At 36.8% G+C, this 13,700-nt stretch overlaps 1 protein-coding gene across 18 annotated transcripts in view; it reads right to left on the bottom strand.

The window, feature by feature from the left end:
• The window catches only part of THRB (thyroid hormone receptor beta), a 439,676-nt gene that overhangs the window by 402,284 nt on the left and 23,692 nt on the right, over positions 1-13,700 (bottom strand). The gene's annotated exons all lie outside the window — the stretch shown is intronic.

Below are 13,700 nucleotides of genomic sequence, written 5' to 3'. Positions count from 1 at the left end.
CAGAAAATAATTAATGGTTGCCTTGGGCTGGAGGTGTGAGTTAGAAGGCATTGGGAGAACCTGGGAATGAATGCTAAAGGTTACAGGGTTCTTCTTTTTGGGATGACAAAAATGCTCTAAAATTATATTGGTGGTGGTTGTACAACTCTACCAAGATACTGAAAACCCCTGAATTATACACTTTAAATTGGTGAATTTGTATGGTATTCAATTGTATCTCACCTGTTTTTTTGTTTTTTAAAGAATGGAATATAGTTTCTACTGTATTAGACCCATGGTAATCATTTATAAGGACCGGTATAGCTCAACCGAAGGCTGTCTATAAATCTATCTTTGAGCAGAGAAGATAAGTTTTAGATGAAACTTTTTCATAGAGAAGCTGTGCTCTCCCTCCTTTCTCATAATTCCTAGTTCTGTATCTCTCACTATTATGAGAGGCAGATTGAAATTCTCAGACTGAGTTAGAGGGTTTTAGAAAAAGAAGGGACATAAAATTATGTCATTTCTGACTTTAAAGGTAAAGAATCTGAGACCTAAAGAGAATAACATCTTTCCCAGGATTATACAGATAATGAAAATGAGAATCAGATCTTCTCAGAGCAAAGCTTTCTATGATGTTTAAACAGCACCATACACAATACAGAGTAGTGAATGACACTTTCCAATACAGTCCCAACTCAAAGGTTTCTACAACTAAGCCTCATGCACAGACAAGGAATTCTGTTCAGACTACGAAAAGAATGAAGTTCACACAGTGATTACTTTTTAATTTCATTCCTTCAATAAGTCTTGACTGAATGCCTGCAGCACACTGTGGGAACCAAGGCTCACAGTCAAAAAAAAGGAGATGAGAGACTAGGAAGTTTATGTTTGGAGTCTCTAACCCCAACTGTTAGCTCTTCATAGACATCAAACCCTTGGAACAGTCACCGCCATTGACCAGTTCAGAAGTAGAGACAGAAGGCATCAGAAATGTGATGTTGAATTTGATTGTGCGTTCTTTCTTCAACCTTTCCAACAAAACATTTGTCTTCCACTACTACATAACAGACCCACCTTTGATTCTCTATCAAATACTTGGTTTTGAGATCCTCAGGGATCTCACTCAGTTTTGAGTCTTCAATGATCCCACATCTCCTTCTGTCAGTATCAGCGAGAAATGTAAATTAAAAAGTGACTTTGCTTCTTAGTGCTGACCAGAGTTGATGAAGCAAGCATAACTCCAGTTAAATCATGACTTACGATTCAATATATAACGCTGGTACTGACACAATACTTTGAAAAATAATTGGACTGGTCACTCTGTGGAGATATGCATTTTGACCCCAAAAGTTAATTTTTTACTTCTATATTCCTTGGCTACCTCCATTCTCCAACTTTTCCTACCCTTTTCAGTAAGTATAAACTTCCTAAAAGAATACTCGTTTTATTCCAAGGGGTATATTTTATTAATAGACAGAGAAGAGAGAAGAGTATCGTGAGTCAATGAAATATAGGATTGATTTTTTACTACTCCGTTTCATCTGGTCGATGATGAGAAATGGTCATGGCTGGGCCCAGCACTGATTTAAAAGTGAGCCGGGGAACATGAAGATGTTGTTTGACATATAATTATTGCTCTACTCTCTGAAATATATATCTAAAGCATTTTATCAGCTGCTTCACTGAATTTCTCTGCAAACCATTCTTCTCACATAATTCAGTAAGAAAGCAAGCATACGGTCTTTTTAGAGTCTCAGAGCAAGGCATTTAAAAATAAGTTGAAAGTGTTTATAAAGCTTATAGGAATGAGTTCATTCAATCTGGTCTGGCTGTCACTGGATAGAAATTGTCTTAAAAAAGAAACCAGCTTTCTCTCTATTTTATTGGACATGCAGCAGATCAGAGATTTGTGTAGGATAGTGATAAGTGTGTTTAACCATCTTCCTATCATTCAGTATCCAGTTTGTATACTATCTAGGCTTATTGATTCTTTCAGGTTTTTATTCATTTGACACTTGTTAGCATCTATCCTAGGTAAAGAGTAAAGGGACAAAGGAGATGAATTGTGACGCCATCCAATTTCGGATTTGTTTATCATTCTAGAAACAGTTTGGGGAAACAGAGGATAAAATCAGTGTAAAATGAAGGATTGGGTTTTTTAAGTGGCAACAACTGGGAGGCCTCATCAGCTTGTGTTCCTAGTTAAGCTTTGATGGACTACACACTATTAGGAAAGGAGGGAGGGTATGAGGAAGGATTCACAAAGATTCGAATTAATTAACTGTCAATATTTAAAAACCTTCAGATTTCACATAGAAATCCAGATTTCTATTTCTTTTCACTTGAAAAACACAAGAAGATGTAGCCACTCTAAGGCTGCATTCCCACAGAGCATCAATTCTGAGATGTATCTGCCCCATTTAGATTAGACACTCACTGTTCAGCTACCCTTACCATTCCTTAATATCTTTTCTGGGCCAGCTCACTAAATTCCCTTATCCACTTCCCTCCTAAAAGGCATTCTGCCCAAGGAATCATCCTGAGCTAAGCCATCCCTCCTACCATCAAAATGAGCCTAGCATCTGAGGATCTCAGACAGCGCTGTCTTGAGTTACGTAACTACAATAAAGTCATTGAACTTCAGTTTGAAATAAGAATCAAAAATTCCTTAAGGACAATCAGCCCCTGCCCCCCTCCATACACACTGCTTTAATTTTTGTTTTTTTGCTTTTGGTCTTTGTTATTAATTTTTAATTATCAAAAAAATAATCACAGAGATGATGATTAGGAGGGATAAATGAGTGAATGATAGATTTGAATAAATCTTCTAGTCTGAGTCTGATCTGGAAAACTACTTTCTAAAATTTTAAACCATCTTCCTAAATAAGAAAATGTATGCGGATCTCCACTTTTTAATGTATGCAGATACACCAGCTGACCAAAAATATGGACTTGTCTGACATAGTCTCAAAAGGCAACAAGCTAATGGTATAAAGATAGAAATCACGGGTTTAAAAGAACACAGCTGAGAATATTACATTTTTGATAACTGTGCAAGTGTTTTCTTGGATTTCTTTCATCTTTATAAAATAAAAATAGAGCTGTTTTTAACATCACTAGGTCATCTAATAACTCACTTAAGTATCAAACTACCCAGAGAAATAGATGGGCACCTAAGACATTCTCTTTCTAGTCCTATTCTGCAAAGTAGATTGTCAAATTTCCCAGTGAGGACATTCACATTTAGAGAAAGGTTAGGCACATTTGAAAACCACATGAACTGTTCAGGTCTCGATGGTGACAGAGCTTCCCAAACATGAGTGAATCACCTTAGGATCTTGTTAAAATGCAGGTTCTGTTGCAATAGAGCTGGAGTGGGGCCTGAGATTCTGCATTCCTAACAAGTTCCCAGGGGCTGCTCACCATACTGGCCACGGTCCACACTCTAAATAGCGACGCTCTAAAGAAATAAAGCAAGGTAAACCACCCTTTGGGAGTAAAAACTGTAGTCACTATGTGTTAGTCATACCTGCCAGACAAACTATTTCAGCATCACCTCTCATTCCTTAAAGACCAACCAACCAAATTTCGTTGATTAGCTTACAAACTCTCTTTGGAGTCTATGAGTAAGCTCAAGACTCTGCTACATTGGATAATGCTGGAACAAGTAAGACCACGGAACAGACTTTTAATCAAAGAATAGTTGAGGATATCACTGAAACCCTTAGAGAAGACCGAAATCATGGTCTGTAGGCAGAATAATTGCCTTTAGGTTTTTGTGCTGTTTTTTTTTTTTAAGGGCTTTTTTCTCCCCATCAGCAGCATCATTGCCTGTCAGGAAGTGCAACACTTTCAACCCTTTCAGGCCCCTCAGTAGGCTACTAGTTAATGCGTAGCTGCTAATAATTTAACTATTAGTTTCAATTTCCTCCACCAAACCTTATACAAATGGTAAAATTGACTCCTCCTTCCCCCACAGTGCAGTAAATGGTGTATCAGCAGCATAAAAGGCTGAATGTTTCTGCATGAACACCCAACTTACTGAGGAGTGATTTAAGCCCTGGGAAAATTAGACTATACGATTCAAGAGAAAGACCAAGCTGCAAAGCAACAGTAACATAATAGGAAAGATAATGTTTTGATAGATCATCAGATGTCCATGTAGGTTGCTTTACATCCTTAAATATGTCACATATTATAAATAATCTAAAGGGAAAATTCATGGTACCTAGTTGTCATATAAGTATCTGTCATGTAAATATTTTTAATTAAGAATGTATTTATTTGGGAGACAGTGCCACACTTTTAATTTCACAATAGATTTCAATAAGTAGAGCAGAACAGTTAAATTTTAGCCATTCAATTCACAGAAATCATTTCAAACCATATAGATCAGCAGTGCCTAACAGTGATCTGCTATCCCCATTCATTTACTCTCACCAACCCTTAAGAGAGTATTCTATACACTTCAAGGAGATTTTATTTAGCACATCTTCTTGGTAGCAATTCAGAATGTATTACTTGGAGAACTCTGTCATTTGAACAACAAAACAGAGAGGTTAAAATGACAGGCTTATCTAACTGGAACTTATCTTTTTAAAATTAAGCAGAAATTATTATTTCTTTTCTTGTTTAATACCATACTGGGATAGTGACTCACTTTGTTTGAATTATAAAGCTAACACCATCAGAGGCAACAAAGAATTCTGAGATGATCAGAAAAATTTGTACTGAAAAACAATTTACTCTCTATTACATGCATTAGTGAAGGGAGTAGTGGCATAGAAAATTTTCAAACCACTTATGCTGGTTTTGTAATATGTGTGATTTTTTATTTTGCACCAAATTTAAATTTATCTTCTTAACACATGTACAGACTGATGTTTAATAATTTTCTCTCAGTCCCTTAATCGATCCTAACCTAAGGGGAAAGAACATAAAAATTCTACTTCATAATTCACAAAGTCATTATTAAATATCTTGAGAGTTAATTATCTGGCTGTGAGATAATATTTCAGGAACTATTCTGTAGTTATGATTAAGTGTCAGGAACTAACATTTTTAGGAGTCCCATCCAGAATTGGGTGGTCCTAGAAATGACTGAGGACTAAGTAAAATTTGTAATAAGTGCCTCGTGGCATCTTTATTTCTATTTACTAACAGTCTACCCCTGCTCAAATGCCACAATTTTAGTTGATAAACACTTCACGGTTTCCTCTTAAAGTGTTATTTGCATTTTAGCAGAAGGTTCTATAAGAATGGAAAACTGTAAAGACCCAAGGGAAATTGCTCAATTGTACAGGTTTTCAGGCTGGGGGCTTGCATCTTCTGAAATTAGATTCAAAACTGTGCATGTTTTCATAAACATCATATTCTAGGCAATGGTACAGAAAATCAAATGGGTCTGCAACCCTCAAAATGTTAAGAACCACTGCTAATAAAGAAATTTAAATCATAAAGAAAAAAAGATCAACAGAATCACTTCGGAGAAGTTGGCCCCAAGTCTTGGGTTTGGGAGTGAGGCAGGTCTTCTTTTAAATCTGGATTTTACTATCACTCACTGTGCCACCTCAGACAAATTACTTAACCTCTCTGAACTAAAGTTCCTTTCTGGAGATAAAACCAGTGTTTACCTCAAGGGGCTATTGTGAAGATTAAGTGAAATGGCAAATGCTTGGCACCCTGCCTACTTTCAATAAATAGTAGCTATTGCCATTATTATGATCTGTTTTATTAGCATTATAAAATAACACTTTGAACAGACAGGCTTTATCTGCCAAGTAATAGGCAGATTATATTAACACTTCTTGCAACTGGGCTAATAAATCAGTGCTGTAGCTAACTAACTCAATGATTAAGCCATCTTTGACCACGATGGAATTAAGCAGGTTTGCTCCCTAAAGTGATCTGATTTTATTTACTTTAGGGAATCTAATCTAGTGAAAATAAATAAATTCTGGGATTTAAAGAATCCCTGACCTTTCAAGAAGTTCCCAAATTATAGAACTATGATTTCTATACTTAAGGGTTTTCATCCAGAATGTGAAATAAGTAAAAATTTATGTGCAGAATAACAAAGTTGGAGGACTCACACTTTCCAATGTTAAAATTTATTACAAAACCACAGTAATCAAAACAGCATGGTACAGGCATAAAGATATACATATAGACCAATGGAATAAAATTGAGAGCTCGGATATTAACACTCACACAGTTATGGTCAACTGTTTCTGGCAAGGGGGCAAAATCCACTCAATTAGGGACAAAAAGTCTCTGCCACAAATGGTGCAGGGAAAACTGGATCTCCATTTACGAGAAAAATAAAGGAGGCCTTCTACTTCACACTGTGTGCAAAAGTCAACTCAAAACGGATCAAAAACCTAAATATAAGAACCAGAACTATCAAACTCTTAAAAGAAAATGTAGGGATGCATCCTCAGGAACTTGTGTTAGGCAAAGGATTCTTAGGCTATATGCCCAAAACATAAACAACAAAAGAAAAAAATAGATAAATGGGACCTAATCAAAATTAACAACTTTTGCACTTCACAGGTCTTCATCTTGAAAGTCAAACAACCTATACAATAGGAGAAAATATTTGGAAACCACATATCAAACAAGGGTTTAATATCTAGAATATATATATAAAGAAATCCTTCAACTCAACAACAAAAAGACAAATAACCTAATATTAAAAATGGTCAAAAGAGAGTGGGACACAGTGGCTCAGCAGGCAGAGTCCTTGCCTGCCATGCTGGAGACCTGGGTTCGATTCCTGGGGCCTGCCTATGCAAAAAAAAAAAAAAGGTAAAACACTTGAATAGACATTTCTCCAAAGAAGATATACAATGGTCAAAAAGCATTTAAAAAGATGCTCAGCATCATTAGCCATTAGGGAAATACAAATCTAAACCACAACAAGATACCATTTCACATCCACTAGAATGGCTACAGTTAAAAAACCAAAAAATTACAAGTGTTGGAGAGGATATGGAGAAATAGTTACACTCAATCATTGCTGGTGGGAATGCAAAATGGCAAAACTACTATGGAAGACAGTTGGGCAGTTCCTCAGATAGTATGTATAGATTTACCATATGATCTGGCAATCCCACTTATAGGCATATACCCAAAAGAACTAAAAGCAGGGGTTTGAACAGATATTTGTACAGCAATGTTCATAGCAGCATTTTTCACAACCGTCAAAAGAGGGACACAACACAAGCGTCCATCAATTGATGAATAGACAAACTGTGGTATATATACACAATGGAATATTATTCAGCATTAAAAAAGGAATGAAGTGCTGATACATTTGACAATATAGATAAACCAGACATCATTCTGAATAAAATAAACCAAACACGAAAGGACAAATATTGTATGATCTCACTGATATGAAATAATTAGAATAATAAACTCATAGAGTCAGAATCTATAAAATAGGTTACAAGGGGATGGGGTGCTGGTAAGGAATAGAGAATTAAGGCTTAAAATATAGAGAGTTTCTATTTGGGACAATGAAAAAGTTTTGGTGATGGAAGGTGGTGATGGTAGAATGGTATTTTGAACATACTTAACAGCACTGAAATATATATCTGGGGTGGTTGAAAGGTTGTATTGGGTTGTATATATGGTAAAAGAATAAACATTTTTTTAAAACAGTGGAACTGCAATCCACAAACGCTTAAACCTAAGTCAAACCACGGTCTATGGCTAATAGCATAATTATAAAAATACGCTTTCAACAAGTTTAACTAACACACCACACCAATGCAAGGTGTTTATTTTAGAGTAGTATATGGAATCCCTGTGTTTTATGCATGATTTTTTGTTAAACCTACAACTTCTCTAATAAAAAAGAATTTATGTTCATTTATGCTCAAACAGCAGCATTAGTGTTGGTGAAAAGCTGGTGCCTTCCCAAGTGGTTATCATGGGATTTAGATAAATTATGGTACATCTGTAGAACAGACTCTCATGAAATTGTTCAGACTAATTTTAAGGAACAGCCTTTGATGACATGGAATAATTTTCATCATATATTAAGTGAAAAATACAGTCAACAAAGCTCTGTGTAAACTGATCCCATTTTTACACAACTGAGTACAGGAAAGTGCCTGGAAGGAAATATATCAACATTTACGTGGTGGGTGGTGAGATGATTGGTGAGTCTCTACAATGAGCATTTATTACTTCTGTGATCAGAATGATAACAAAAGGCACTGAAAAAAATGAATGAAGAAATGGGTGACTTCTCATTTGTAAAACTTTCCCCCAAAATGAGTCAATAAAATGTTAAAACTATCGACAGTGTGATACCCTAGATAGAGTCCTAGATGGCAGGGACTTGGCTTTGATACCAAGACGTGCACATGTTTAAATGATAACCTCAGACAAGTTACCTTCCCTCCTCTGGACCAAATATTGCTCCTTAGAATTGAGAAGGTTTGAATAAATGATCCTTATGTGTTTTCTCTACTCTGATATTTTACAATTCCAGATGTTATGACCAGATGCTGTAGAAATTTTTTTTTCTTTCATACTAGCCCACAAGGGTAAGTGGGCTAGTATGACACTGGGGTAGGGTTCTTTTATTTTCAACATTTCCTGCATTGTTGAATTTTTTTAATAATAATAATAATGCTGTTACTTTGATAATTAAAAAGGATAAAATGAAAAAATCATTTGAAATGGGTAGGGAGCTCAACGTACATATAGGCTCACAAACAAACTGCAGAATTTAGCATACATTGTATCTTTAAAACAGGGTAACATTGTACTTTACCTAAACAAACCAATAAAGGAAAAAAATCACACAATTGATAGCCACAGTCCTGAGATTCAGAGGAGATGGTTTTCTTAAGAAAATTTTCAGAGTTGAAGTCCTTCGAATTAAACTGGAACTATCACTTGCAGCATTTCAGGAGCAAAGCACTGCTGAAGTCATAACTCTAATCCAAATTATTAAATGGCAGGAAAATATCTACATGATTAAAACAGTTTCATGGTAATAAGTAGTAAGGAAATTTTGTTACTTGAAGCCTTGAGATCAAAATAAAACAAAACATGTCTTAAACTACTACCTTTTAGCTCTGTGTCTAAAATTAATATGTTAAATCCTACTTTTACATGAGCCCTGCAAAATACAGAGGGGTGAAAATTCTTTTGCTCTTGCTGGGATTCTTCCCCTGGAACTAATGGGTTCAGTTGCCAGTGAGAAGTTTCCTCGAGGTGCTTTTTAAACATCTTAGTGGCGGCAGCAGTGACCCAGAAGTCTGGGAAAAATATCTAGTTTCTCAGGCTACCAGTCCCACCCCTTTCTGGGCAAGGCACCCACTGAATGGAGCGAGTACCCAAAAGCTGATCTGCTTCTAAGTGAGAGCAAGAAAGAACAATTTCCCACCCACACCACATTGCCCCCCTCACTGCTGTAAGGCTACATAAGTTGGTTTCCCTCCTGGACAGTCAGGAGACTCATCTTACAGTATCTATTTGGGCTCTGCTACTGATAAAGATAAGAGACTGTTTTGTTCTGATTAATAAGAAGAAAATGGTACTGTTTCCTGAAATGAAGGGCTAGTTAAGAAGGGAGAAAGAAGCATCTGAAACCTTAACAGAATGTTAAACAGATTAACAACTCTGTATTCAGTAACTTCATAACTAGAAAGTGTTAGAGGAGTGGGGGAAAGGGCCCACTTACACTACCTTCTTTCTAAATTTGATACAAGTCTCTTTAAAGACCCTGCTGATACTACATTTTGTAAAGGTACAGGTAATCATGTTACTTCCACATGAAACAAGTTTAAAAATAAAATATGCTGCTTGGGAAATTTTCGTTGTGATTATAAAATTGCTTCATAAGTATTCTTGATTTGGAACTAATCTCAATGGTAGAGAAACAGCTTCCCAGGAACTGGGAAGACAGACTTGGAAGCTGTCAGTTAGCAAGTGTTGCCAGCTCTTCTGTAAGGAGTTAATGAGCACACATCGTTGCAAGACTACTCATTAGGTCACAATGCCACCGTTTGGGACACTGATGCCATAATCTGTTAAATGCTACCCTTCATGAAAGAGGTCTTGACACTTCAAAAATGCCTAAGAACACCCTCATGAAATGGTTGCATTAAACTGGTAAATATGGTGCACTTCAAAACAAATGCACAGATAAAGATACATCTAGGTCATTAAACCTTAGCATAAACGATCATGCTTTTTTGTTTGTTTCACTTTAATACCTTAGTTTATCTAATGCTAATATTGATACTTTAGCAACATTTTAATTAGTATTTAACTGACATATCTATATCCACCCATTATTTTTTAATTTCTTGAGTCACTATGTTTTAGGTATGACTCTTGTAAACAGTATGTAGTTGGATTTTATATTCTTAAGCAATCTGCCCATTGGTGTCTTCTAACTTGAGGGCCTAGTTTCTTTACCTTTACTGCGGTTAACTATGTATTTGGATTTGTTTCCATTTTTATTTCTATTTGTCATGGTTTTTCTTTGGTGCTTTATTCTTCTTCTTTCCTGCCATTTCGTTGAGGTGATAGATTGACTTTTCTTTATTCTCCGCCACTGGTTTGGAAGTCAAACATTATATTTTTATAGCTGTTACCCTCAAATTTCTATACCAACCAAAATCTAAAGAAAATCATTATCTCTACCTCCTCTAGAATACTATAAAGACTAGAGAATATTATTTCCATTCCTCACCTGCTGTGTGTGGAATTGTCATTTAGTTCAGTATTATTGTTAACGCCCATCAAAAATAGCTACTATTATTGTTGTTTTACCAACAGTGCTTATTTAGATGACTAATTATGTTTAACAGTTTCCTTGCTCACAATCATTTCTTGTATCGCACACCTTCTTTGGTTCAATTCTCTTCCTGTTCAAGTAACTCTTTTAGAGGTTCTTTCTGCAAGGTTCTGAGAGTGATTAATTACCTCAATTTTATTTATCTGAATAGGCTTTTACTTCTCCTTCAGTTCTGAATTATACTTTAGCTAGCTATAGAATCTGGGGTTGACAATGTTTCTCAGCATTTTGCTGGTGTCTGCTATTGCTGATGAGAAGTTAATTAGCCGTTTAATTGTGATTTCTTTGCAAATAATGTTATCCACAGACACCTTCAGATAGCACTGAAGATTTTTTCTTTCACATTTGATTGGCTATATTCTCATTATGGTTAGTCTAAGTGTGGGTTTGTTTTTACTTATCCCACAGAAGACTTAGATTTTTCCTTTAATCTGTTATTTTTTCAGTATATTTTCCTTATCTAGGTCTGGTGCTCTTTCACCAAGCCTTTTATTTTTACTAAATACTACACGCACATATTTTAAAGTGTTAAATAGTTTTATAAAATGGCTTATGAAAAACTCCCATCCCTCCCATTTTCCCCCTCCTTAGAGACAACCACTTGAAAGCTCTTCATTTACTTATGGGAAAGGGGGCTTCCCCTCCATGTCCATGAACACATGACTGTCTCGTGTGGCATTTCAGTTTTAGGCAGTATCTATTTTCTCCCCCCTGTGGAGGATGAAGAAACAGTTCATTTCTTTCCCTGCCCACCAAACATATGCACCCTTCTGAATTATTTTGTTAATGAGTTCCTTCTCTCTATTTCTTTCAGTTTTTCTCCTCCTGACACTTCTCTATTAAGATGTGTTGGGTCTCTCGAACAAATCCTTTAACAATCTAGTCTTTTTTTCGCCTATTTGCTATCTCCATCCTCTTCCCCTCCTTCCTGGGAAATTTTTCTCTGTTCTGATTTCCCAGTCATTTCAAACTATGGCTCGGAGAGGGAAGGCTTCTGTGAGAAGGCTCTGGAAACCCAGTGGAGGAGATCTGGGGGTCTCAGGGTCCAGTATACACGTCTGCCCATTTCTAGTTCTCAGTACACCCCCCAATCTCAACTGGGTCTGGAGACCCTCAGGCCAACCACCTACTTGCACACACACGCGCACACACTGTTGTCAGGCTAACTACCAGGTATTCTTCAAAACCGATCAAGCACTTCTTCTAGGAAGTATTCTACGTTCTCCCCAGTGGTCACCCAGACTGAGAAATCTCACAGATCCTAGAGTTTCCCTCTATCTTAGGTGGTATCCCCTTACCCAGTAATTATTAGTTTACACATCAATCCTCCTCAAAAACCAGGACAGGAATGGCCTTATACACCTTGGATTCCCTGGCTCTTGGCATAGTTACTAGCATATTATTAAGCTCACTAAATTCATGAGTTACTAATTAATTCCTGAGGCATCCCAGCTAGGGGAGCTGCTCCTACTTGCAGGAGCCACACAAGAAGGAGCTGGGAAAGCAGCTCAAGGAAACTCCAAAGTCAAAGGCCTTTGTCATCAATGTTAGCCTCACCACTGGCTGTGCAACTCCCCCCAAAATCAGTGGACACAGACAAGCTTTTCTCCTCAAATGTCTCCATTTTCCTTACCAGAAATATGCTAATGAGGGAAAAAGTTCAACCTACTTCTTAGGTAGGTGTATAATGAAATATCGCGGAAAATGATTACTATTTCTTTAAAAGCATGATGGTGTCGGATACATGCAAAAGTCAAAATACATTGTTCCTAAGGAAAACTGAAGCGTAAGGAAACAGGCAAGAGCTGGCTACTGGAAATCAGAGTACATTTTATAAACTTATTTAGGGGAAAATGTTGAAGGGCAACAAATTATGAACTGATGTCAATGCTGGGTAAAGAGCAAGTATGAGCAAAGGATGGAAAAGAGTTTGGGTAATCTATTTTTATACCTGCCTTAACTGGGACAGGCAGAATCTTTTAGAATCTGCATGAATCTTCAAGTAAGCAAAGTGGAAACAACTGAATAAGCTGATGAAGAGTGACACTTCAGATGAATGAAGTCAACGTTTTACATAGTCGAGAATTCCTAAGTGAGAATAGGAGGTCGTCCAGCCTTCTCTACAAGGTGTGGATTCTATTCAGGACTGTCCTTATGGAGGGACCCTTGGAGACCAAGAATCACAACCACAGCTGAGGCCTTGAGCCTGTTCTTGGACCTCAGAATTAACAGTTAGGTCCTATTAACCCCAAGCCACACACCCATGCTAACTGTACCCACTGTCCCTAATTCTGTTGGGTTTCACACAAGTCTGCACAACAGACACAGCCTAGGAGCTTAACAAATGCCATCTCTTTGATTCTTCAAATAACCCTATGGAAAAAAAGATCGTCCCTATTTTAAGATGAAGGGACTGAATCACCAGGAAGTTGGGGGTGTTATTAACATCATACAGCCAGCAAACGTTAAATAGTATTTAAGAACATGGACTCCAAGTGACAGCTTGGATTTGAATCTAGTTCCATATTTGCTACCTATGTGGCCTTGGAAAAGTTGCTCAACCACTCTGAACCCACTTTATAAGTTTGTTAGGAGGATTAAATGAATTAATATGTATAAAGTATTTGGACAGTGTCCAGTACTTATTAAGCACCACAGGTGTGTTTCTTAAATATATATGAGTAGCAGAACTATCAGTCAAATTCAGGTTTATCTAGCTCCGATGTATACGATCCTAACCAGTGATTCTTATGCACCTAACAATTGACAACCACTGTTTAAATGGAACTTAAGGCCATAGTAGGGTTAAGGCACCCACACTGCTCATCAGCTCATGCTAACCTGGTGACTGGTGGTCTCCTAGAATTCACATTTCCAACATAGATTTAATGTA

The sequence above is a fragment of the Tamandua tetradactyla genome, chromosome 15 (genome assembly GCF_023851605.1).
Source record: "Tamandua tetradactyla isolate mTamTet1 chromosome 15, mTamTet1.pri, whole genome shotgun sequence".
Lineage (NCBI taxonomy): Eukaryota > Metazoa > Chordata > Mammalia > Pilosa > Myrmecophagidae > Tamandua > Tamandua tetradactyla.
The sequence above is the reverse complement of the archived record's forward strand: the minus strand, read 5'-3'. Positions and strand labels throughout refer to the sequence as shown.